This window comes from Rhamphochromis sp. 'chilingali' (assembly GCF_963969265.1).
Source record: "Rhamphochromis sp. 'chilingali' genome assembly, chromosome: 21".
NCBI lineage: Eukaryota > Metazoa > Chordata > Actinopteri > Cichliformes > Cichlidae > Rhamphochromis > Rhamphochromis sp. 'chilingali'.
This window is the reverse complement of record NC_137949.1, coordinates 2666622-2672776: the sequence shown is the minus strand read 5'-3', so window position 1 is coordinate 2672776 and position 6155 is coordinate 2666622. Positions and strand designations below refer to the sequence as shown.

Sequence of the window (6155 nt, the reverse complement as noted above, 5' to 3'; positions counted from 1 at the left end):
ACAGACCACATGTGCCATGGTTTGTACAGTTTGTCTTCCCAGACAGCACGCACCATCATTGACCATGCCGCTATAAAGGAGTGTAGTTAGTACGACACAGAGTACATAACAGCGCGATGTTACGTTGAATTCGTTGATAAAGGTTAGGCTGGAGATAAGGAAGAGCGGGGGAGGTGTGATGGAAGCGAGGAGACAGGCGCCGGGGGTCGCCACGGATGGATCTGTGATCATTTTAGAGTGGCATACATGTCTCACAAAAATAAAATATTTGGAATGCAGGTAGCGGTGGAAAAAGATCAAATTACATCATATTTTATAAGGATGCTATGTGTTTTCATTCATATTTGTTGGAGAGGTTATGAGCAGATCAGTCTACTCTTCATTTTATCAGATGCAATTGATCACAGCTTGTGAATTTTCGTTTTACCCACTTAAGTAAGCTTTTAGATCAGGGGTGTCAAACGCACGGCCCGCGGGCCGGATCAGGCCCGCAAATGGGTTTAATCCGGCCTGTGAGATGATTTTGTAAAGTATAAAAATGAGCAGCAATTTTTAAATAAAGAAACTGCTGTTCCAATTGTGTCCATTGGATGGTGCAATAGCAATTGTGAGCTACTTTGTTTTGCCCGCAAAATTTAAACCTGATGTGCAATATGTCTCTGTCAAAAAAGAGAAAAGTGGATCCAGAGTGTTCCAAGAAAAATGGTCATCCTCCTATTTATTCACGGAAGTGAATGGGAAAGCTGTATGTTTGGTGTGTTCCCAGCATGTTGAAGTGCTGAAAGAATATAACCTCCATCGCCGCTATGTGAGTCTTCATGCCGACAAATATGACAACTTTCAAGGACAGCGGAGAAGAGAGAAGGTGAATGAACTGTTGGCGGGTCTGAAGAAACAGCAGTCTGTGTTTACTCACAGCCGAGACATCAGTGATGCTGCAGTGAAAGCTAGCTACCTCGTTGCTAACGACATTGCACTAGCTTCAAAACCATTTAGTGAGGGTGAATTTGTAAAAACATGTATGATGAAGGCATCGGAGATTGTGTGCCCTGAAAAGCGCCAGGCCTTTGCAAATATCAGCCTGACAAGAAACACAGTTGCCGACAAGATTTCTGATCTTTCAGCGGACTTGGACAGCCAGTTGAAGCCAAAAATAAAGTCATCTATTGTGTTTTCAGTTGCAATTGATGAAGGCACGGACATTACAGATGTTGCACAACTGGCAATTTTCATCCGCGGAGTTGATGACACATTGACCGTCACCGAGGAGTTCGTGGAGTTGGTACCGATGACAGATACAACGACCGCAGCTGTCGGCGCGCTGGACAGGGTCGGAGTGGACTGGTCCCGCGCTGTCAGCCTGGCTACAGATGGTGCGCCCTCAATGATCGGGAAGAAAGCAGGCGTTGTAAAAAAGTTCAGAGATAAAGTGCAATCTGCAAATGGAGGACGTGGTTTTTGGACTTTTCACTGTATTTGGCACCAGGAGGCTTTGTGTTGCAAGTCACTGAAAATAGATAACGTCATGAAGGTGGTCATCCAAACTGTTAATTTCATCCAGAAGCCTCAATCACCGTCAGTTTGACAGTCTTCTCAGAGAGAAAGACCACATCTATGGCCTGCGTTACCACACTGAGGTAAGATGGTTGAGCCGAGGTGCTGTGCTGAGGCGTTTCTTTGATTTACGAGAAGAAATTGAACAGTTTATGGAAGAAAAGGGCAAACCAGTGTTAGAATTTCATTCTGCAGAATGGATGCAGCACCTTGCATTTATGGTGGATGTTACAGAGCACCTGAATAACTTGAACAAACAGCTGCAAGGACGCAACAAAGTTGTCACGCAGTATTATGACAGCATACGTTCTTTCAAGTTGATGCTGTTATTGTGGGAGACGCAGCTCGCTGGTGGTGATGCAGCTCACTTCCAAAGTGTGGCAGATATGAAGCGGTTTAAAGATAAAATAACGGGACTGTTACTAGAGTTTGAGCAACGATTTCAGATTTTTGGTGAACTGGGGAAAGACTTCAAAGTTTTTTGCTCGCCGTTCACCGTGAATCCCTTTGATCTGCCCGTCCGGATCCAACTTGAAATAATAGACTTGCAGCGTGACTCGGATTTGAAGGGCAAATTTGCCGCAGCTGGCTTGAACACATTCTATCAGAATCTCTTGCCAGGTTACCCCAACTTGACAGCCCTCGCTGCAAAACTGTTGTGCATATTCAGAACCGCGTATCTTTGTGAGCAAGTTTTCTCTGTAATGAGCATAAATAAAACAAAACTGCGCTCAAGGCTCACGCACAGGCACTTGAATCACATCCTGAAGTTAGCTGCCGCTCAGGATGTGAAGCCTGATATTGATGAGCTGGTGAAAGCTAAAAGATGCCAGGTATCAGGAGTCAAATAAACTATGCAACCCCACTGAAAGTGCTGCAAGAGACACCCTGATGTAGTTCTGTGATCTGTGAAACAGTTCTGTGAATCACTGAGGCACTGTGTGCTTGTTCTTTGTCCTCAGAATTTTCAAATAACTTGAGATGTTTTATGATTATTAGCTATGTTGTGCCTGTACTATTTTGAACATACTGTCCGCAGGCTCTAGCTTTATTTTTATGTTGATCGTATTAAAACAAAGAAAACAATCTGAAGTTGTTGTTTTTAAGTTATATATACAATGATTTTACCAGTCCGGCCCACTTGAGAATAGACTTTTCTCCATGTGGCCCCTGAACTAAAATGTTTTAGATAAATGGAGTGGTGCTAAAGAACAAGTCAAAACCAGTCAAAAGTTTGTACGCACCTTCTCATTTAATGGTTTTTCTGTATGTTCATTACTATTAATGTTGCAGAATTTTGCTGAAGGCATCAATGAATGAACCTCATCGAGTCACTGAGCAAATGCCAAGAGTGTGCAAAGCAGTAATCAAAGCAAAGTGTGACCAATTTGAAGAATCTAAAATATGAAACATGTTTTTTCACACTTTTTTGTTTACTACATAGTTTTGATGCATTCACTGAGAATTTTCCAATGTAAATAGTCATTAAAATAAAGAAAGTCCATTAAATGAGAAGGTGTGTCCACACTTTTGACTGGTAGTGTATATATAATACAGCCGTATATAAGCTGTGACATATTTGTTTGTGAGAAGATAAAGAGTGATATCAAACAGAAATAAATGCACCTTGAATTTTTACTAAACTTCAGTATTTGAAACAGAGTTACATTTCGCTGTTGTAAAATTTGGATTAAATATATTTCATATGTTAAAATAAAAAATGTAATGATGGCCATATTATATTTCCATATTATATTTCCATTATAATACCAAAGTGTAACAGACTCTAGTCTCATGAACTACATTAGCTAACTGCTGTTTACTAGCTAATGTTAAATTTACTGTTGCAGCCTAATCATGTTTTTACAGTCCCATGGTCTCTCAGCCTCAGATGCATTTTATACCAATGAAACATGTCAACTAAAGTAAGACAAATTAGATAAAATGAAGATTTCCTGCTTTATTTATGTAAAACATGGTAAATGGTCTGATTCTTATACAGCGCTTTTCTACTCTCCCGGAGTACTCAAAGCGCTGTATACAACATGCCTCATTCACCCATTTACTTCTAAACATAAGTGCAAACTAAACTACATTCACACGATGAACGCATCGGAGGGCAACTTGGGGTTAGTATCTTGCCCAAGGATATTTGGCATGCAGACTGGGGAAGCCAAGGATCGAACCACCAACTTTCCGATCAGTAGCTGAGCTGCTCTACCACCTGAGCCACAGCCACCCGAAACAATGCTGTATAAAACATTATTAGCCACTAATTTCATAGTTGCTAGGGAACCATAGCAGAACCTGGCTGTACTAGTAAGAACGACATACAGCGGCTGGTGGCTGGTGTACAGGAACATTTGTGCTAAGTATAACCTGGAAGTACCTAGGTCTAAAAGGGGTATGCCCCCTAGGGTGGTTCACAATGACTGAGCTAAGATCCTATGGGACTTCCAGGTACAGATGGACAAACTGGTGATAGCTAACCAACCGACAAGAAGTGGTGGAGAGAATTTTTTGACCAGCCTGCAGGGCTAGATGGTAATTCTTTTATTTGAATTTAAATTTCAGGAAATTTAATTGTTTAGAAATATATATTTTTAAAGTTGAGTAAATGTTTAACTTAATCACCTTGTTAAATAATCAAGATTACAGTTTGTGTCCAAAATAATGATATTTGTGATATTTGCCATAAACAAAACATCCTTAAAAGTTCATAGGACCTAAGTCCTTTTCATCATGCTTATTTCATAGGTAAGGAGGTGAAAACTCTATGGTCCATTCTTCCACCTTTCCAGGCCTGATTTGACTGAGATGATTTGTTCATAAGGTATGATGTAGGATAACTTGAGATAGTAATCTTAATATAATTGAATTTATTTTAAGCTTGGCCAAGTAGTTAGTTTGTGCTGACTTAGAAATGTATATGAAAAAACATGTGAATTTAAGATATCAATTGTAACTGCCTTTTAAAGTTAACTTTAGCTATCAGGCTAGGGATAGGATGGACTAATATAAAGTTAAAGCAGTGATTGAGGAGTCAAGATGGCAGTTTTTAAAGGTTTATTTCCTCCTAGTTTAATGCTCTAGTTCAGACTGACATTTAACTTCAGGGAGAGCTAAAGCCAACATAACAGACAAAACATCCCTAATAGAAAATAAAAGGAACTTACCTAATTCCAAAGAAAACAAATATACAACCTACAACAATAACCTACCTAACCAGCACATAAACAGGAGAAAACAAGGATTCACAAAGCAAAGGCAGCTCTCCCCTACAGGCAGTCTGGCCACAGTCACATAAGATACACATACAATTCCAAAGGTATGTAAGCCTGCACACGTATGGCAGTCACAATGGCCAGAAGGACCAGAAACACACTTTATATGGGGCTCTGCTGATTTCTGATTGGCTTGATTCAGGCAACAGCTCCTAATCAGGAGGAGGTGGCGCTTAGACAAAACACCAGACATTATTTCACAAAGTAAAAACTAATATCATCCTAGGGAATGTAACAGCAACTATTGTAATGTTACACGTCTAAAATAATTATGGGTTGGTTGTTGTATTTAATAGGCTTTAGTGTAGTACCAGTACTAATGGATGGTTTAGTAAGTTGATAAGGAAAAGCACAGCCACCCATTGGAGAAAGCGCCTTTCCTCATTTCATCTCATTCTTTCCGTCACTATCCATAAAGCTCATCACCATAGATTACGCTCGGTTCTCTCTTCACCATGACAGAGCAGTGTAACGTCTACGTCACTGCTTTATTACTCCTTTCCAGTCACCTTTCTCACTCACTATGTGTTAACAGACCTCTCTGCATTGAATCATACTTGTTATTAATCTCTGTCTCTCTTCCACAGCATGTCTTTATCCTGTCTTCCTCTCTCACCCCAACTGGTCGCAGCAGATGGCCCCGCCCCTCCCTGAGCCTGGTTCTGCTGGAGGTTTCTTCCTGTTAAAAGGGAGTTTTTCCTTCCCACTGTCGCCAAAGTGCTGCTCATAGGGGGTCATATGATTGTTGGGTTTTTCTCTGTATGTATTATTGTAGGGTCTACTTTACAATATAAAGCACCTTGAGGCGACTTTTGTTGTGATTTGGCGCTGTATAAATAAAATTGAATTGAATTGAATTATGGCTTATGTTGGAGTCAAATTGTTAAATGTTGCCATTATTGTACTTAAATTTATAAGTCTTGGTTCAAACTGTAGGATCTGTTTCTGACCACCTCCCCAGCCAGTTTGTTGGTGGGGGAGGCTCTAGTGTTTTATTATGGGACATCCTATGTGAGGGTTCTGTTTTCTTGTTTAGTAAACTTCCTGCTTTTATGACCTTTTTGGGGGCAGGAGGTCACAAAAACACACACACACACACACACACACACACACACACACACACACACACACACACACACACACACACACACACACGGTTCATTAGTGTCAGTTGATAACTTTCCAAAGATTTGAATGAGCTCTTTCTCGACAGAGAATCTGGACTCTGCGGGAACTTATGCCAGGCTACTTTTTCAGGACTTTAGTCCCACTTTCAGGTGGATCTCTGACTTCCTGTTTGAGAGGAAGCAACAAAAG

The 6155-nt window shown here is 40.6% G+C and overlaps 1 long non-coding RNA gene across 1 annotated transcript in view; it reads left to right on the top strand.

Moving 5' to 3' along the window:
- The window catches only part of LOC308389773, a 140477-nt gene that overhangs the window by 33944 nt on the left and 100378 nt on the right, over positions 1-6155 (top strand). The gene's annotated exons all lie outside the window — the stretch shown is intronic.